Source organism: Rhinolophus ferrumequinum, chromosome 11 (assembly GCF_004115265.2).
Source record: "Rhinolophus ferrumequinum isolate MPI-CBG mRhiFer1 chromosome 11, mRhiFer1_v1.p, whole genome shotgun sequence".
In the NCBI taxonomy this organism is placed as follows: domain Eukaryota; kingdom Metazoa; phylum Chordata; class Mammalia; order Chiroptera; family Rhinolophidae; genus Rhinolophus; species Rhinolophus ferrumequinum.
In genome coordinates, this window is record NC_046294.1 from 68,590,651 (window position 1) to 68,612,821 (window position 22,171).

Below are 22,171 nucleotides of genomic sequence, written 5' to 3' on the forward strand. Positions count from 1 at the left end.
GTACTTACCTTCATCTAAATTCAATTTAACTGTGTAAATTTCTAAAAGGCAAACTTAAAATTCTGTTTGACGTACTGTACAGTTTTTTTTGTTTTTTTTGTTTTGTTTTGTTTTGTTTTTTGTGTGTGTGTGTGTGTGTGTGTGTGTGTGTGTGTGTCTCCCAGTTGCCTAAAATAAGCAGACATATTCAGTATTTGGAGAACATAAACTAGAAAACAAAGCAAAACAAAACAAAACATGAAGTATCAAGGGCACATTTACCATCTTGTCTTTAAAAACTCCTAAAACATAGAAAAACAAAACGTACAATGTAATGATTTTCAAGACATTGGATATCAGGTATGGTGAATAGTGATCACTGAGAAGTAGGATACATAAAATATGAGGCCTATAACTGCCTAAGCTTACTACCTAGACAGAGATTCCAGGATGTGATATAGGAAGAGCCCAAGAAATTTAGTCTATTCTCTGAGAGGATGAGAAAAAGGATGGATGTCTGGAAAGGCTAAGAAGGCTAGATTTCATAGGTCAGAGTTCCAAAGAAATGAAGTTACACAGAAATAAAGCTCAAGAGGTCTGAAGAGTCTCCTTTTCAAGCATTCAGCTGAGCACTGATTAGCATATGTACCTATATGTACCTACCAGCGTCTGGAAAAAGAACTCAAAGTATTAGAGCAAACAAACTCCAAAGCACCCATAGCTCCCTTCCCCCCAAATCAGTATGTGAAATCTCAAAAATCAACGCTCACTGGGTAGATTACTCAAGAGTTTTAACTCAGTAGTTGGGAAATACTAGTCCTAAATTAAACTCTCTGGTCCTGCCTAACAAATCTTAGAAACAAAAATAGATATCCTAAATTGTACTTCTGTGGGGGTGTGGGGGAGGCAAATTATTCAAATTGGTAAAATTTGAATAATTTCTGTAGTTTTGTTAATAATACTTTACAAATGTTATTTTTTTATAAATGTACTGTCATTATGTAATATGTTAATACTGTGTTTCCCCGAAAATAAGATGTAACTGGAAAATAAGCCCTAACATGATTTTTCAGGCATGACATCCCCTGAACATAAGCTCTAATGTGTCTTTGGTGCAAAACTTAATTTAAGACCTGGTCTTATTTTCAGAGAAACACGGTATTAGTAGAAGATGAGTTAGATCCAAACAGGAACTCTCTATGATAACTTTGAAACTCTTTGGTAAATCTAAAATCAATTATAAATAAAGAATAACAAAATAAAAGTCAAAACCCACAGTATCTGAAGTAATTTAGAAGCATATTGTTTCCAAGTAATTTAACTGAATCCCTGAATAAAGCTTAGTGATATTTATACAAACACAAAAATATTTTATACCCAACAAAGCAAAACAAAAATTACCAGACATACACAGAGGTAGAAAAATACCACAAAATAACCTATGATGATGAGAAAAAAGAATCATAAGACACTCAGAAATTTCACAAATAGAATTAATAGACAAGGACATTTACAGTATTCTATATATTTAAATTGAATATAAGACACTAAAGATATAAATTAGCCTAACGTATCACAATTCGAGGTATTAAAAACTGTTTTAGTCAGTTCAGACTACTATAAGAGAATGCACTATAGACTGGGTGTCTCAAACAACATTTATTTGTCAAGATCAAGGAAAGGGTAGATTCAGGGTGTGGCTAGAGCCAACTTCTTGGTTCAGAGATAGCCATCTTACTGTACCTTCCCTCACATGGTGGAAAGAGAGCAAGACAGCTCTCTCAAAGGGTCTCTTTTAAAAGTACAGTGGCACCTTGGTTTTTGAATGTCTCTGTTGATGAACATTTCGGTTTATGAACGCCATAAATTTTATGGATCTATGGTATCATTAGATAGTAAAATTCATGCTAAATTTGCAGATTTAGGGGTTGATTTTAAAGGTCTGGAACAGATTAATCCATTTTGCATTACTTTCTATGTGGAAACGTGCCTCGGTTTTCAAACATTTCAGAATTCTTATGGTCTTCTGGAACGGATTACATTCGAAAACCAAGGTACCTCTATACTCTAATTCCATCCTGAGGGCTCCATCCTTATGACCTAATTATTCCCAAAGGCCCCACCTCCACATACTATCACTGTGGGGATTAGGTTTCAGAATATAAATTTAGGAGGGGACACAAATAGTCAATAGCAAAAGCTAAAATGCCTCAGTTGAAAAGTACACTGAATGGATATAACAGCTGATTAGATACAGCAACAGAAAAGATTACTGTATACAAATGCATAGCAAAAAAACGATCCCAAATAGAACACAGAGGAAGAGGTTTAAGAAGATATCTTAATAGAATATCAGTGAGTGGACAGAAAAATTCAAGTAGCTTAATAAACGTGTAACCTGGAGAATGACAGAAAAAGTATCTGAAAAATAATAGCCAAAATTTTCAAACCAGAGATCCAAGAAGCTCATCCAATCTGAAGCACACTAAATAAGGAAAACAAACAAACAATATACCCAGATGTAATATAATCTATTTGTTCAAAATTAATGATAAACAGGAAACCAGAAAAATAGCAAAGTGGAGCTGGGTGGGTGGAAGGGGGAAAATGCACAATGTACATAGGCACAGAGATAAGTAATTGAGTTCTTGCTGGAGACAACACAAGACATAAGACAATAGACTAAAATCTTTAAAATGATGAAAGATAAACAAACAAAATAACAACAACAACAAATAAAAAAGGATGAACTGTCAACTGAGAACTCTATACACAGTTAAAATATATTTTTAATAAGCACAGGGAATAAAGTATGTTCAGATATGCAAAATCTGAAAGAAATAATCACCAGCAGAATCACACTACTAGGTAATATTAAAGGAAATTCTTCAGGAAAAAAGAAAACTGATATCAAATGGAAATCAGAATATACATAAAGGAAATAAAAATAACAAAATGGTTACTATGTGGGTACGTATGAAATATTTTCAAAAGGTATTATTTAAATATTTTTAAGAGAGTGTTAACTGTTTAAAGCCAAACTAATAACAATGTACTATGGGGGTTATAAAAATGGAAGTGATACATATGACAACTATAGCACAAAGCCAGGAGGAAAACAAAAACCTGGGAGGATACTATTGTACAGTTCTTACTCCATATGTTAGTATCACTTGAAGGTAGTTTGTGTTAAATTAAAGATTATACTATCATTCCAAAGTAACCACTAAATCAGCAAAGTACATGTTTTTTACCTAACTACCCAACAAATTAGATGGAATAACATTATAAAAACACTCATTCAATCAAAAACAAAGCAGGGCAAAACAGAATGATAATTGTCACAAAAGGAAAACAAATGGCAAGATAGTTGATTTAAACACAGCCGTATCAACAACTAAACAAAGGGGAATGGCCACAATAATATCAGACAAAATACATTTAAAATAAAATAATATTACTAAAGAAAAGAAGGTTATTTAAATATGATACAGAGGCAATTCTTCTAAAGGACATAACAATCGTTAAGTTATCCATGCACCTAGTAACATAGATTTAAAATATATAAATCAAAAATTAGATATGCACAGAAAAAGAGAAAATTCACCATTGTAGTTAAACATTTTAATGTTCTTCATTAATTAATGGGTAGAAAAAGCAGAGAGATAATCAAATAGATAGAAAACTTGAATAGTACTACCAATCTGAACTATAATAAATGACATTTATAAAATATTTCACCTAGCAATAGTGAAGTTACATTACTTTCAACATTTGGAAAATTTACAAAAATATTCTTGGTCATGAGACAAGTGTCAGTAAATAAAAATAATTCAAATCAATACGAAGGGTGTTGTCTGACAGCAATGGAATTAAATTAGAAATTAATAACAGAAAATTATGTGAAAAATTCCCCAATATTTTAAAACCTTTAAATAATCCATGGAGCAAATAACTCAAAATAAAAATTAAAACATATTGTAAACTGGATGAAAAATGTAAATAAACATCAAAATTTTTTTGCATTTGACTATATCAGCAGTTAGAAGGAAATTTATATCACCAAAAACTTATGTTAGAGATCAGTTTCTACCTTAGGAACAAACAATAAAGCAAAATAAAACATAAAAAATAATACCCCTTAAGAAGAAGGAGATTGTAAATATCAGAATATAAATTAATTAAGTGGAAAACAGTACTAAATGTGGGAATATAGTACCTCCCAACTCAATCTATGAGGACGTTACTTTAATACCCAATCTAGATAACACATTAAAAACAGAAGAAAGAAAAACAACAAATCAATATTCCTCATAAACATAGCTGCAAAATTTGAATCAAAATTACAGCAAATTGAGTCCAACAATACAGAAAACGATGATGTATCATAAACAAGGGTTACTTATTGCAGGTTACAAGCACTAAGTAACAATAAGTAACGAGTTTAACGTTATAAATCAATCAAAATAAACTATTATCACTAAATTTAAAAATTTGAGTATATATTCTAAATTGATGTAGAATATCATTCGATAATATTGAACATCTGTTTTGGATAAGAAAAATAAAAAATAAAAAAATCCTTTAAGGAAACTAGGAATAGAAGGCAACTTCCTCAACCTGAAAAATGGCATCCACAAAAAATCTAGAGCTAACATCTCATTTAATGGTTAAACACTGGATATGTCACTGATAAGATCAAGGTAAGAATATCCACTTCTATTCGATGTTTCACTGGAGGTTCTAGCCAATGCAATAAGCTAGAAGTAAACACACACGCATACACACACACACACAGTATGATGGAAACAGATATAGATAGATATGGATATATATGGATATAGATATAGATACATAGATACAGACACTTTACCATACTTTTTGTCATTTTTTTGTCATGCAATGTATGTCATATTATGTCATACAAAATATTTGTATGAGTTCTAATTGTTCCCAAGCAATGTTCTATTTATATTCCTATATTTTCTTCCTAATATTAATTAGTATAAGTAGTTAATAACCATTTTTTATATTAGCATGCACTTAAAAATTCCCTGAAATCGTGTATGTGATCTTTCTTCTAATAACCATATAAATACAGATGTAAATTTCCTCACGCTTAATAAATTTATAGATACTACAAAATATCTGCTTTGATTGCAAATTTTAAATTAAAATGATAAAATTCCATATATATATATCATATTATATATATATATATATTTTATCATATTATATATATATATATATATATATATATATATATATATATATATATACACTGAACTCTCTTAGGAAAAGAACAGAGAAAAATTAATGAAATGACTCCACAGCATTTATACACTTTTATTCTTCTTTTGTATACTTACATTATTTAACATAAACATTTTGTATATGAAATTTGAGGGCTAAGGAAACAAACAATCAAAAAGCAAACTAACAGACACCTTTTTTGGTTTCTTTGGAAACCAGATCAGAAATGCCATCAGTAATCAGTATGCTGCCAGAATTGAAAGGGAGAAATCTCACTTCCACATTTCAGCTCCTACTACCTGCTGGAAGAATTGGGTGCCGGGTTCTAGGCCTATTACTGCTCAAACTCCAGAAGAAAAGCAATTAAAACAATGCATTTAGTCTTCATAGGGAAATCTGTGAGTACCTTTAATTACAAAAGTAAGGTTAATGTCACAATTGAAGTGCTTTAGCATCTTTTTAGCCTTTAAAGAGACAGCAGACTTGTAAGAGCACCTTAGTATCCATGGCAACATATGCTTTAGTATTTCACTTTGCCATATTTGGAAAGGTCATCCTTTGTTGTCATTTTATGGTTCAAGTTAATTACTTTTAAACCAATCATTTAATAGTTATTAATGACAAGCTAAATTTAATTACTTTGAGTCCACATCACATCTTTCCTGTGTTCTTTATTATGTAATACACAATAGTTTTATGTAAGTTTTAGTTTTGCTTTAAACAAGTGAAGATAATGTAAATATTTGCTGTCCAGATATATATTTTTTCTGAGGTAACCAGTTTTGTTTAGGTTTCGTATTAAGCCTTACTTAAAAGGTAGTTTAAAAATATCGATAATATCATACTTTAAGAACTGCAATCCCGGCCTTAAAAGAAAATAACACAACTGTTTAAACTATTAATAGGCTGTGAAGTATACTGAAAGCTCTAACTTCAATTAAGTGAAAAAAGTTATGTCATTCAAGGTGAATGAAATGAATTAAGCATTATCCAGGAATGATTAAGTCACTACCTTTACGGAAGTTTATGTTTGCCTTAAAATTAATTTTTGACAGGAATAATTTGGAATCTTATAATTACCATCTATTGAATACTGATTATTCAGTAGAGGCTTTAATTTATACTTTATGTATATTACCTCATAAAATGACTCCTGTAACAAATCTTGTAAGGTAGATATTCTTTTAGCATTTTACAGATAATGAAAATGAGGCTTAGAGTAGACAAGGAGGTGGACCAATTTAAAAAACAAAAGCTAAGAGTGGTGAAACTATGATTTATAATTCTGATCCATAGAAGTAGAGTCAGCACATTTTTGCCACTTTGCTTTCTTAGTTTCGTCTGCAAGGTAATTTTTAACTGCTAGTCTTTCTTTCCTTTTGACTGACACATTCAGTTTCAAAATATTAATTCAACCTTGGTAATATATTTCACTGTGATGGTTTCGCTAATCTTCTCTATTTCTAAATCAGCCTTCATTTCCTGTCTCATTGACTATTTAAATGTCATTCTAAATAATCCCTGGTATTTAATGTTTTTCAATTTATTCAACCCATCGCCTACATCTATTAAGGCCCATTTTGATCATTTTTCTACACACATACACACACACACATACACACACACAAATACACACACACACGTTCAAAAATCTACTTCTTTTGATATGAGACAAAGAAAATAATGGGGGAAAATAAGTCAGGAGAGAATATTGCAAAGGAGAAACAGTATTATAAAATATTAACATTAGATATTTTTGTCTGAGAAAAAAGGAAGCCTGTTTCTTGCTCTAACTTATTGTAGGTGAGAATTAATTATTGACATATACCATGACAAAGAAAAGGTTGTTCCTTGTCCTCTCCTATTTCTAGCCTCAAAAATAAAGTTTTTCCAACACTATTTCACAGTTTTAGTATACTTTTTTGTTTTCTTCCTTATTTGTGTTTCTATCACAGCAGAGCTATAGTGAACCTCATGGAGGTATAGACAAATGAAGGAAATCAAGGAAGGAGACTGATGAACTAATGGCATCACACAAGAATTTTATTTTGATTAGGAATAAAATCTCACAGGGCCACTTTCAAATTTGCAAAGGGAAACACTTTTTGTAGGACTGACACTTATTTGGTACCTAAGGAAAGAAAAGGAAACACTGACAGCATTACTGGAATAAGGGAACTGTCAACACTCTATTTCCTCCATATCTGGCATAAATGTAAATTCCAGTTAAGATGATTTACTGCCTCCTCCAGCGTATGAGTGCAATTTAACCAGCTGGCCAAAAAATGAATAAATAAATAAAAGTAGCTCTTTTGTCTCATGTTGCTCTCTTAGAGTTTGCCTCTGGCAAGATGGATAGAGATTCAGCAGCAGCAATATCTATATCACCCTTGGTGAGTGGGAGCCCCCGCTGTCAATCCTATGTATACCCTCCATTTTTTGCCATGTTGGTACTCTCGTAATGAGCTCATATTTTCAGCCTTAGGTGGTTATGTCCTTGATTGTTTAATGATTTTTCAATTATGAATGTTCCCTGGTAGTTATCTTATGCCTTCTTAAGTTCTTCATACTTCATATCAATCCCCATTGGTCCATCCACATTCCTCTTTCACAGATTATGTCTCTGATGTCTTCCAATATTTCTTCTTGCAGAATCTTAACCAAACAACCAAGCTATTTTCCACTTCCCATGTGTCTTTGTGTATTCTGACCTTAGAACACTTTTTTCCCCACATACCATGTTTCCCCCAAAATAAGACAGGTCTTTCCCCAAAAATAAGACAGGTCTTATACCATATTTCCCTGAAAATAAGACCAGGTCTTACGTTAATGTTTGCTCCAAGAGACACATTAGGGTGTATTTACAGGGGATGTCTTATTTTTTCATGTATAACAATCTACATTTATTCAAATACAGTTATGTCATCATCTTCTGGAACAGCGTCATAATGTACTAAACGCGTCCATCTGGCTGATGATCTTAACTGGGGCTTATTTTTGGGGAAACATGGTAATGTAGGTACACACAGTTGCAGCTCCCATAGTTGTACATGTTGAAAAGATTTTACATAACCACTGGTTGTCAGGTCCACTTCTGTGGGACAGGGGCCCAGAAGCAGTCCATTTTTATCTTGTGCCCACATTCTGAGACAATCCTTCCTTCAATGAAAGTGGGACTTTTCTTCTCTTCCAGCTGGTGTTAAGGAAACTCTCATGTGACTATGAAGTGTTAGTTATGTGAAAGGTATTGCTATGTGAACAATGAATGGCTCTGGGATCTGGGTACCCTTTCATGAGGCTTAATTGTACCCCGTAGCCCTTATGTTCGATCATGGATATGCCAAAATCATTTTATACTGGATTGCAGTTCAGTTGCCTGGATTTTCATTTGTTATTCCTGGGAAACACAGGAATAACAATGGTTATTTGTTATTGGATGGTTACTTGATAACCCATGACTGAATTCTCTATCTTAATTAGGATCCAGTAGCATATCAAGACTGAGTTTTGAACTGCAATTATCTTTTTGCTTCTTTAAACCTCAGCAGTCTCCCTTTCATTGAGTCTTGCAACAGCTCCCGAATTACACCAATATACACCACACATACCTTTAGAAACATAGAGTCTGCAAGGTGATATTGCCCAAGCTGCAGGCTATCTGTACCACTGGCCTGCAGTAGAATTATTTCCTTCTCTGGACCTTATTCAAAACTGATAAATTTCCATACAACTCGATAAATAGGTTAGTGGTATTCAACCAAGTGTGGTATGTGCCACCTTCAGAATCCAAACAGTATTTTATCTATTGGTTGGACAGAGAGATGCAATAATTAGTTTTGTTGTTGTTGTTTTTCTTTGGAGACAGTACTGTTACACTCTCCATTACCCATATCACTAAAACCTAAAAATTCATTCGATGTGGTAGACACCCCCAAAACTCTATAGAGCTTAGTTCTCACCCTATGAGGTACGTGTCTTACCAAAAACTCCAGAATACTCACTATGCCTTCCTTCCTCATACAGCAAGATGTCATCATCTAATACATACCATATTTCCCTGAAAATAAGACCGGATCTTATATTACATTTTCCTCTAAAAGACACATTAGAGTCAATTGTCCAGTTAGGTCTTATTTTGGGGGAAATACGGTATTGTCATCAATACAGGCAATCAATGTGACACATATACAATCAAGTGGTCAAATTATTTTAGTACTGGAAATTACAGAGAGTAGTCCTGGAAATGTGTACTGTGGACAATACCAACTATACTAGGTGAATAGTGTCTCCCTCAAACCCATGTCTACCAGGAACATCAGAATATTACTTTATTTGGAAATAGAATCCTTATAGACGTAATTGGTACGTTAAAATGAGGTCAAAACTGGACTAGGGTAGGCTTTAATCTAGTAACTGCTGTGCTCATAAAAACAGAAAACAGAGACACATGGGAAGTCTTTGTGAAGACGGAGCAATATTGGAGTGATTGCAAGCCAAGCCAAGGAAAGTTAAGGACTGTCGTAATCACCAGAAGCTAGGAGAGATGCATAGAACAGATTCTCTCTCAGAGCCTTCAGAGAAATCAACCCTGCTCACACCTTGATTCCAGACTTCTGGCTTCCAGAACTGTGAGAGAATGAGTTTCTGTTTTAAGCCATACAGATTGCAGTCATTTGCTAAAGCAGTCCCAGAAAACTAATAGGCCACGTGGCTGCAAACTGCTTCTGCCTCTTCTCAATCACTTGGTTATGATAAGAAATGATACCCAATTAATGGCTGTATATAAACTATAGGAATATGTGTTAACATTCTCTAGTGGAGGTAACACAATCGGAGCTGGTACTGCAGTTGAGGCTGTTTGAGTTTGTAGTCATACACTTTCATCTGCTAGGATATATCCGATTTTTGCAGGTACCAGACTAATGAATGAAAGGACTATAATGAGACCACAGTTTCAGCATCCTTTAGGTATAAAACATGGCTCTACTCCCTACCATTTATTCCAGGATATTATATTGCTCTGATTTACTGTCTGTGGGAAGGGGTTTAGTCTCTGAGGTTTGCCCTTGGCTTTTTCTATGGGATCTCTTACCTCACAGATCAAGGAAGCAATTTGGGGATTCTGTAAATGAACAAGGATACAAACCACCAAGTATTATACATTTAAATAGTAGGAAATTCACCATCTAATAGTTCTGTAGACCTATGAGACCTATGAGCCAGTGTGAGCCATGCCTGGTCTATGGCTTTATTTATTAAATGTATCCATGTCGCATCCAGCGCAACACGGGCAGTGAGGGAATGAGAAGGGGCGGCGTTAGGTTACGTTTTTAAGAAAGAAAGAAACAGAGACTTAATTCAGCTAAATCACTTCTCCAGGTAACAGTGTCTGACAAGGTTCTGCACTAACCATTTTTTTACAATGTTTGGGCAATTCTTTTTCCCGTATTATAGTTGAACAGTTAAGTAGCTATAGGTTCCTTCGGGAAAGAATTGGATTAAGCATTATTATACATTCTTGCTAAAGTGTTGTACTGTACTTGCTTGTAAAGAGTCAGACTCTCCTTCACTCAGAGTTCTAAGTGCTAATATATGTTAGCTGAGGCCTACAGTCCCTTTGGTGTAGAGTCCCCATGCAGACTTTTTCATCAGGGTTATTTTGTGACTTGACTCTAGTTTTTATTCTGATGGCCAAGAGGAAGTGGTAGTATGCTTGAGGAGGCCCTGTGTTTTCTTACAAGAAAGGGACATGTGTATGATCTTTAAGCAATGAAACATATTACCTTAAACAGCGTGAAGGGATTCACTCCAGAAGCTCAACGGGTTTTAAATAACTAGATAATTAAAGTTTCTTAAGTGCATGGGCCCATAGATACCCGTATCAATTTTAAGAGTTCAAATGTTTCCTAATCAGGTTTCTGGTCTTGGCATAGCAAATTTTCTGGAGTTGATATTTAACCTGTGCTGGAGCTCCACTACCTAAATAATCAACTTTTTCTGCCTCTAGTTGTAGGAGGTAAGGCTCTTTTATATGCTTCTAAACAGACTCTATAGCTCATTAATCATTCTTAACCTCTTATTATGCTTCAATGAATCAATAACATCTAGCAAGTGTTATTAATTCCATATGCTTTACTATTACTTATTCTATTGAACCTCCCAAATGCTTGAAATATTTTACCAGTCCATACATTTCCTTCTATGTGTCTCATTCACCAGTGGAAGAATTTTTGACAATTGCATCTCTGCAGCATGCCAAGAGTGATTGCTACTGAAATTTGACTAGCAATGTGCTCCTTCATTAACATATACAAGTAGCAGTTTATCCTGCTTCAAAATCCCATTTTAGGAGCAGCTTCCTAGCATAAGGTCTGATACGAACAGATTTAAGTCATGTTCCCATGAAACAGAGATTTGTTTACAGTAATGTTGTTGATGAGTGTTGTCAGAAATACTTTTCTAAAGAGATGAAGGGAGTAGGATTAGGTATAGAGAGAAGTTGAACTGGAATTCACTTGTAATTGAGGTACTATGGGGACTTTGGAACTGAGATCACCCTTCAGAGATATCCTGAATTTACGTAAGGAGGCTCAACCTCTGTACTCTCTCACCAGCCAATCACTGGAGGTGAGCTGCCCTTAGGGCAAGGCCATGATTTTAGGTGAAGCAGCTCCCTTTAGCCTGGCAGATAGTCTAAAGGTCTTGACAGTGAGAAATCAGCAGACAAGACTCCAAGCAGCTGCAGAAATCAGTGACTTGGTCTTTAAATGGTGATGTGGGCAGCACTGTACAGCACTCACTAGAAAGTAATTAGTTCTGATGGTCTTCCAGCATATGAATGGCTATGAATATTAGGAAAGATAACTCATTTACCTGGAATTCTGAGACACCACTGCACGCTTACCAATGAAAGCGCAGGTGTCAGGAATTATCATTAACTACAAGAAGCAATTTTCTTATAGGGAAATCCAGATGCAAGGAAACAAATTAGGAAGTGACTGAATTAATCCAGGGAATCATGAAAATGTTTTACGAAAATTAGTCCATAAACTTGTTGCTGTATCTCTTGGTTTAAAAGAATAGTAAAACATAATTCTGTATCAAAATTAAGTGTCTATGGAAATGAAGCTTATCAACTTCTCAGAGGCAAAAATCTTTTCTTGACACTTACATGCAAAATAATTCTTAGAGATACACATAGAACCATGAAAAACACAAAAGTATGTTATTCAATCTGCTGAAATTTTATGTATTAAAGTAGGTCAGAATATTGGTGTGATCAAACAATATGGTGAATGTTCAAATGGAAAAAATTATTACAGTAAAAGACATGTTGCCATTAATCCCCCTCAAAATACTCCCCTCCACTTTGAACACACTTATCGCATTGTTCTTGCCCCTTTCTGAAGCAGTTCTGGAAGTCCTTTCTCGTGAGTGTCTTTAGTTGCATTGTCATGGCTTTCTCGATGTCCTGAATCATTTTGGCTTTAGGGAAGAGCCAGAAGTCACACAGAGAATAAGGTGGATGAGGACACACTGTAATGTTTTCGTCTGACAGAAATTAACGTACCAGAGCAATGTTTGACAGGGGGCATTGCCATCATGGAGGATGAAGCTGTTAACCCATTTCATATTAATGCATTGTTCATGATCCATGGTTTATGGCACACTTTAAAACACACTTTCTCTCAACTGTAACTCACACCCAACTGACTGCACTGAACAATTTGAAACTTGTCACACACTGTTACTGAGGTTCAACGCACCACTTCCTGTATTGAAGATCCCTGCCTTTCTATTGGATGGCACTCGGCAGCAGCATTCATTGTCTTTTGTGATCACAACAGAAAGGCTCCATGTCACACATCACTTCTGGAATGGCGATTTCTGTCAAATAAAAACATTACGGTGTGTCCACTTCCACCTTATTCACGGGATCTGGGATCTAGCACCATGCAACTTCTGGCTCTTCACCAAAGTCAAAATGACCATGAAAGGTGAATGTTTTGAATTAGTTCAGGACTTCAGGACATCAGCCACAACAGCGCAACAAAAGACACTAATGAAAGAGGACTTCCAGAACTGCTTCAGAAAGTGGCAAGAATGATAGGATAAGTGTGTTCGAAGCTAGGGGGCATATTCTGAGGGGGATTAATATCAATGTGTCTTTTACTGTAATATATTTTTTTTAATTTAAGCAGTCGTCATATTTTTTATCAGACCTTGTATTTGTCAGCCAGCCAATGTTGAAGAAAATATGTTCTACAGCTACTACGAGGACATGCTTTGAATAAATCATCTTGGTTTTTTGTTTTGTTTCACTTTTTTTTGAAAGGTGAAACAATTATTTAACAGTCTTATATTACTACTCTTTCTATTTATTGCTTCGTAGTGAAGATTATGGATTCTAATTTACTAAGACCAATGTTAAGTAATTTGAGTGTTTAGAGTACATTTTCCATGTGTAAGACTCTACCTTTAGCACACCAAAATAATACCTGCTTCTATTTTGCCTTTAAGTTACAAGGATGTGGAAGATTGTAGCTGCTTCGAATGCAGAGTGATAGTCATCTCATTCATTACTACTGTGCTTAAACACTATACCAATAGTGCTTTATTTTAGGCTCCTTTTATCATTCAAATAGACTTGGGAGTAACTGTGGGTTTGTTATATCAGCATATTTGGAATGCTGTATTACGTAGGTAATTATCTATGATACTCCATTAGTTATTTTCTTATTAGGGTCAAAAATGTCGGCATGTATTTATTCCATTTGATGTTCCTCGGTGCGTTGCATTGGATATGAGTTTGTAATACATTTTTATTAGTTCTAAGTTAATTTATTTTAAGGATTTATTTTGTTTATGATGTTTATTCTCTATGAATTGTTTGCCCTCTTGAAATGTGATTATTTGTACTTATGATGATGGGTCAAACTAAATAAAATAAAAATACAAAACTAATAAATATGTAATATACATTGCTGGGAGACTAACAAGTATTCTGCCTCAAACTACATTATTAATAGATGAAAATTAAAGTTAATTAAAGTATTGATTTGAGAATGAGAACTGTAATTTATTATTTGTGGATTTTATAAAGAGGAACATTTCTTAAGGTTGTTTATTTTTTTCCTTTCTGTAAACAACAAACCAAATAATTTCTGAGGATAATAAATTGCTTTAAATTATAAAGGATAATGAGAGAGGCAGATTTACCATGAAACTAATGAAGCTTAAGCCTGAAGGCCCCCTGCCTAGCAAGGATGACATATGAGGCCCTGGAAAGGGTCCTCGCAATGTGTTTTAAAACATATATTTTAATAAATTTTCCCAAAGTAAGACATTTGAATTTCTGACTATTTTTATTCTGTTTTCTCCTCCCTCACACTTTACCCAGTGTTAACTAATAGGAGCTACTAAAAGAATTTTGGCAGTCTGGCTAATGGGAGGTAAGTTGAGGATAAATGTAGTTAAGGTTTATTGTGATATTTTATTTGTACACAGTCACTTCTGATATAATTACAATATAGTTAGCTACCCTCACATATTTTTAATATCTTCCAGGAGTGCTCCTACCACACTCTGTGTTAATTCAAAAAGATGTGTGATCAGAGGTGTTAAGGACCTTCTCTAGAATTTTTTCCTGCTCTAGGTGACACGCAAAGGTGGCAACTTATGATGTGACCCAGTATTTGGGGTAGAGCGATATTTCTAGGTGTGGAATTTGTTGCTTCCAGCAGAGTAGGACCAAGCACTGTGCTGCCTTCTTATTGGAGAATTAAGATGTAATAATTATTCTTACACTCTGGAAGGGAAATCTTAGTATGCCTCTGAGTACTGGTCCAGACAAACTGTACCAAAGTGTTAGATTTATGAAAAGTCATTAAACTTATGTCCCACCCGCTGGAGACCATTGTGTTAACAAAGCTCCCACAATACTAATTACTACGTCCTCATCCTGTCCCATCATCACTGTCACCAATGTGACAGGTTGATATGGTGTTCTGCAGAATTCCAGATAGTCTAGTTCTCTTCATATTGATACAGGAGAGTTAGCATGTCCCTAGGTAGACAGGGAGGTCCCCGGTAGAATAAGCAAAGACAGTCATATCCTAAAACTTCAGGTTTTGGAATCACTCCTTCTCTCCAGGACATAATGTAACAAGGCCTTGAGGTTAATCATAAAATTCATTTTGGCCTGACAAAAGGTAAAGAAGAGTACGTTACGTTGCTAATTCCTTTAGGATTGGGCAAGCAGAACAAACCTGGTAGACGAATTTCATTAGAAAGTGCCCGTTCCCTTCTTCAAACGAGTTCCCGTCTTCAAACAGCTCCCCTTCCCCAAGCAGGCAAGGGAAGGTATAAAAGTAAGAGCTTTTGCCACAGTCATGGGGCCACCCCCATTCGGGACCCCCTCCTGCTTGGGAGCTGCAACCTCTTCTCCTGCCTCTAATAAACTATCCTCTTTTTAAAAACTTTTTGCCTCTCCCTGGTCCGTGTTTCCATTCTTCAGCTTCACCAGACAGAATCCCAGCCCACACTCAGAGACTGCTAGCAGATCCAACATCACCTACATCAATATCACATTATGACAGAGAGCAGAAGAATAAATCTAGCTCTAAGGTATATTTTTAAATAAATATTTTGTTTGTTCCATGTGAATGCAGATTAGTTATGATTTTTTTTAGTAGACTACAAAATAATATCTATACCCAAGGCCTTATTGATCTGATCTAGTAATGATACTGTATTAGGCACAGCAACTGGATTGAAACCACTAAATAGTCATTCTGACAAATTAAATGGAGATATAATAAGATCCCCAGCTCTTCATTCTTTAGGTCCTAAGTGGTGGCACTAATCTCCACAATCCCAAGTAAGCTATATTCTTTTTTTTTTTTTTTTCATTTATTAACTTGATAGGGTGTAGGATATTTCAGAGGCTTCCACTTGACTTTCTCCACTGTGATAGCACTTATCCCAGAGGCCCAGGACCTAATGTAAGGTTACTCTTACTGCCAAGTGCTTTGATCCCACTTATTTTCTGTTCAGATAATGAGAAAACCCTGAGTAGTTTTTGAGATCAAGAGGACCCACTGCAAATGGATGTTAGCCAGAACAATGTATTACCTACCCCTTATAAGAAATATTTTACACCTCTGAGTATCGTTGTCAATTCAGACACTGTATCCAAGAGTCATTCAAATGTCTCTATATTTACTTTTTCAAGTGCACATTCAACCTTGTGAATGACCCTATGTACTTCTGTGAGGTTTAAAGGGCGTACAATCACCATATATACTTATAGTCATGTGGCAGGGTCCTTCCTCCTGTGGACTTGATCATTTCATTAGCCGTAGGATTTGTTTGAAAAGTGGCTCAGATCCAGGCATTAAGTAAGGGATGTGACTTTTTATTGATGAAACTACCTTATTTTTGCTCCTTCATTCTTGCCTTCCTCTGATTGTAGACGTTAAACAGAACCCTCTATGGCTGCTCATCTGTTGTCACTAAGAATGTCATGTTATAATGACCATCTCCATAACTGTTTAACACATCCCCCAGGTTACCCTTCTGACCTTGCAGCCATTGTAGTAAATGTTTCCCATTTGTCTACTATCTGGCCTCTATTCCCTCAGAGATTCTTCACTCCCATAGATATTAATAAGCCTGTTTCTATGACATCTGTTTTTTTTTTTTTTTTTTTTTAGCCTCAGCAGCCCTGGTCTGCAGAAAAGAGCCAACATTGAACTTTTTAGTTTGTTGGGACCCTGGACAGCTTGCCTAGAAAACACAATCTTTGGCTTACACTTTTTTTTGTCCTTGAGTTATAATTTTTTTAATGCTGCTTTACAGTGACCTTGCATTATGTACTACATTTGAAAAGGGTGACACCAGCCTTATTCTCTTCCTTTGATAAATAACTTGTGCTGTTTTGTACCTGCAGATTCTGAAGATCTATATCTGGTTTTTAAGGCTAATATTTTAACTAGGCTTTGTAACAGAGTGGATAATTACTTTTCTTTCATAGTTTTGTGCTTCTTCAAAGGTTGGATCCTCTTTGACTGTATTCCATTACAACTGCTTTTTTCCGACCCTTTTTAGTTTTCATTACCACACATTCATTTTCTTGGTAACTTTCTGAACTTTCTTCAATATTCCTTATTGGATATTGATTACAAAATATTTTTCATTTGGAACTTTGTAATTTAGCTCTTATTCTGAAATTTATTTTATTTTTAAAATATTTTTTTTGTGTCTTTGATCACCTACTTCTTCTAGTTCATTAGTCATATCTGTTCTTAGGTCTGATTTTCTGATTCTGCTTTTAATATATAACTCCAAATAATATTTGAAAATATTTAATTCTGTTTGGAGTATGATGTCATTTCTCTTCGGCTGCATTATTTTCTCTGGAGAAGTGGGATTTTGTAGATTGTTTCAACTCTTACTACCTATTTTTAAATTTTCTTTTATTATTGTATAAAACTGGCCTGTTTTTTCTAGTTTTAGGTGTTGCATGGGTAGTGTTCTTAGTTTAAGAGCATCTTCTCATATTTCTGTAGTGGCTGATTTTCATAGAGGTCATAGTGTGGAGTAGGAGGTTTGGATTTATTATATCGGGTTTTTGTTTGTTCAAGATCCTTAATTTTCTCACCATATTTTGTTATTTATTTATTTATTTATTTATTTATTTATTTATTTATTTATTTATTTATTGCATTGCAAAATCTTCAAGGGGGCACTTCCCTTTCTTATCTATCCCTTTATCCTCTCAAAGCAATATTTCCTGGCAGGCTGTTTTTTGGTTTGTTTGTTTGTATGTTTAGTTTTTTTAGTCCCACCTTCTTTTAAGTTCTTCCCTTTACTTAAGGCTCTGAACTGGCAAAGGCCTCACTTGTCTTTGTTATTTTTAACACTTAGCATTGATTTTCTCTTTTTTTGAATGGTTTTATTTGTGTTTCATCTAGAAACTGATCTCTCTTCTTTCCCATAAGGTATCTTTAAACTTCCTCTCCCCTACTTTCTGTACCAACAATCTTACTACAGCAGCATTTCCAGTGGTAGCTCTGTTGTAATTCGCTATACATCATTTTACTTACAGGTAATTTGATAACTCCATTACTTTCTACATCCTCATGGTGTTGAAGATGCTGTTAATTTGTTGTTTTTACATGCAGTTCTTATTTATCATAGAATTTTTTTTCTTAAGGTGTCTGAAAGATTCAGATACAATCAGCTAGTATTATTGTAGGGTTAATTTAGTACTGTGAGCATTTTTAAATGATAAAGGTCCTAAAATATCTTTTCTTAACAAATATATCTATGTTTGTACTTATAACTACACAGTATATCTTTATCTAACCAATATGATATTCTAAGAAATTTTATAAAAATTGAAGTTTTCTTAAGTATAATTTTCTTGTAAAAATATTTCATATGTATGTACTATGTTTGTGTGTTTGTTTGTGAATACAATGTGGACAAAAAAGAGTTCTATGGAAAATAACCTCACTGGGAAGGTGATCTGATTATAGATTCTTAAGTGGGCAGGTCACGCTGGGAAGTCATGCCTCTTTAGTAAAAGCCTTAACTTTGCCTTAAGCAAATCCTGTCAATTGTTTCTGTGCATGTAGGTTTATGCCTCTTTAAAGTGCTTTTTTTCAGACTTCTCCTTTTAAAATGTGACCACTCACAAGAGAGTACAAAATCTCATTAACCATCCTTTAATTCAATTATCACCTAGGTTTCTCAAAACCACTTTCATGTAATTTTCCATACTTTCCCTCCTTAATTTCAAATGCATAAAAGAAACTGCAAAACTGTTAGTCTCCATAACATTTCAGACAGACCTTGCTCACCAGCATACGAGTATGTCATCAGTTTGGCTCTGATAGACTCTTATAAAAATTATCTACAGGTTTGGATGTTTTTCATGGCAACATATAATATATACCAGTTTCCCCAAAAATGAGACCTAGCTGGACAATCAACTCTAATGTGTCTTTTGGGGCAAAAATTAATATAAGACCTGGTATTATATATTATATTATATTATATTATATTATATTATATTATGTTATGTAATACAAGACCAGGTCTTATATTATAGTGAAATAAGATTGGGTCTTATATTAATTTTTGCTCTGAAAGACGCGTCAGAGCTAATTGTCCCACTAGGTCTTATTTTCAGGGAAAACACAGTACACACATCTAATAATTCTTTTTTTCAATATATAGGTGTATTTTTATCTTCATTTGTCCTCTATGATGTCCTACCAGCAGAAGAGGTGTGGGTAATATTAATTTACAAATTTTGTAACTAGAATCAAAAGTAACTAAGACAGGTAAAAAACAGGACTATGTATAACTATCACCAAAGATAATTTTAATTTTACATAATAAAATTAAATAAAGCAATTGATAATAATCACCACATATTTCTTCACTGAAGATGTTTGCATGCTATTCTTCCTCTGCTTGATAATTACAACATAAAGTGATTTATCTGCAGAAATTTAAACTTGAAACACAGAGGTCAAAGATAGATATATTTCAGTTAGCCTTAAATAGATAGTGTATGAACTACTTATTATATGTTTATCTTTTCAACTGTTCTGGGGCCAGAAATATTATATTACATAATTCTTTAAAAATATACTATGATGCAATACTTGCCATACCTGCCCTTGTGGAAAATATAAATCTATCGCAACATAAATTAATTTTATTGCAGGTAATATGCTCATCCTAGTAATACTATTCTTAAAGATGGCCCCTCTACATTTAATATATTTTGCTCACAATTTCACATTTATTTAAATACAGGTCCTTGAGATTCTTAGGCAAAACTGTGCTTGTTCAATAACAAAGCTGGAAGGATCTTAAAATAATGTCTTGTTCATAGTCCTGATTGTATCCCATTCTATATATGATGTTCTAGGAAATGCATAAATTACAAAATAAATACCTGTATTTTGTCTCTAATTAAAGTAATAGTAGCCATAAAAAATAGGTTGATCAATTTTCTTTAATATAAATAATATACAAGAAAACTATAAATATGTTATTTACCCAAATAAAACAGTCACTCAGATTAATGCACTGTCTTTATCCTTGTTTAAATATCTATCTTTGAAACTTTATATTGTAGCCCTTGATTTGATCCTAATGCTTAAAACTGTAAATCTTTAAGGCTCTTACCAACTGAGAAATAAAGGTGATGTTGGGCAGTTTTGATTTTTAGTTCATTGAATAATCATATATTGGTTAACATTTACTTGATAGTTGACAGCTTTCAGTGTGAAGTAGAATAAGCTAGTCACATCACCAATAACAATGCAGTCAGATGAAGGTAAATAACAAATATCAGGATCTTCAACTACTTTGAATGCTCATTAATTATCCTTTTGGAGTAATCATCCCTTCCTGAGGATAGATATTTTTTTTTTTCAATTGTCTGAATAAATTAGATTTCTAGTAAAGATGGCATAGTAGGTAAACACTGTGCTTATCTCCTCTTACACCACATCAAAATTAAAACTAAACTACAGAAAAAATATCACTGCTGAGAATGCCTGAAGTCTAGCTCAACCGAAGCCCTGCAACTAGGGATGTACAGAAGAACCCACCTTGAGACTGGTAGGAGGAGTGGAGATGTGGAACTGGCTGGTCCAATACCCACCTGTGGTAGATAAAAATCAGGAAGGATATCTTGGTTACAGAGATCCCCCTGAGGAGTGAAGGGTCCCAGCCCCACACCAGGCTCCCCAGTCCATGGTTTTAGTGCTGGGAAGAGAAATTCCCATAACTTCTGGCTGTGAAAATCAGTAGAGATTGTGGCTGAGTGAGACGAGGAGTTGCTGGAGTCCTAGGTGCTCCTCTTTTACATTTATTTATTTAATGTATTTATTTACTGTTAATTAAAGTTTATTGTGGTGATAATAGTTAGTAAAGTTACATAGGTTTCAGGTGTACAATTTTGTAATACATCATCTATATATCACATTGCATTCCTCTTAAAGGGTTCACATGCCGACCTACTCACGGATGGACTCACTCCCTCTGTGTTCCAGAACTGGGCCAACACCTTGAAAGGTACCAGGGGCATATGGGGTGTTGCTGGGCTTCAGGGCAAGGGATGGAATGGCACCTTTCTCCCTGACAGAGGTGTGGTGGAAATCATTGTTTCTTTGTTGAGCCCTCTCCCCACCAAGCATAAAACCACAGATAGCCTCCACATCTGAGTCACTATCAACCTTCTTATATCCCCCACTCATTTGCCCAACGCTGGTGATTCCCTGAAACCCCACCCCACCCAACTTTTGGGCACACCCAAGCCACTTCCTGTGGTAATCCATACAAACAGCCTGTATTGGCTCATGCTACAGATGTTCCTAAAATCTCTCAAATGTTCACAAACCTGAACAAGTGATGGCTTCAACATGTCCCATACTTCTTGCTGAGCAGACCTAAGCCAGGCAATACCAACAGCCAGTCTCTGTTTGAAGCTGGGCCTTTTGAGACACGTCAACACCCACCAAAAGTAGAAGCCATAGGTAGATGATTTGTGGCTCATGCTAGGTGGTCCTGGGCAGGGCACAATCTACAGCTGAACTGGGCCTGGGGTGGGGCCCCTTCCAGGATGGCCCTGAGGCTGGCATGCCAGTGATTGGGTTTAGACCCAGCATGAGATCCAACCAACTCTCCATGGTAGTTGCCTCCATGGATGAAACATCCAAATGGCAGACTAGGTAGGCACCATAGCCCTGCTAAAGCAAATTCTGCTCCATAGGGTCACCCCTTGTACAAGGTCTCCTCCATGGTAATCATGGCCAGTCCTCACAAACAATCAGCCTGAGAGGCAATCTCTCCTATTGATGTACAAAGAGCAAACAAGGTTCAAATGCAATAGAAGGGCACACACAACACATAC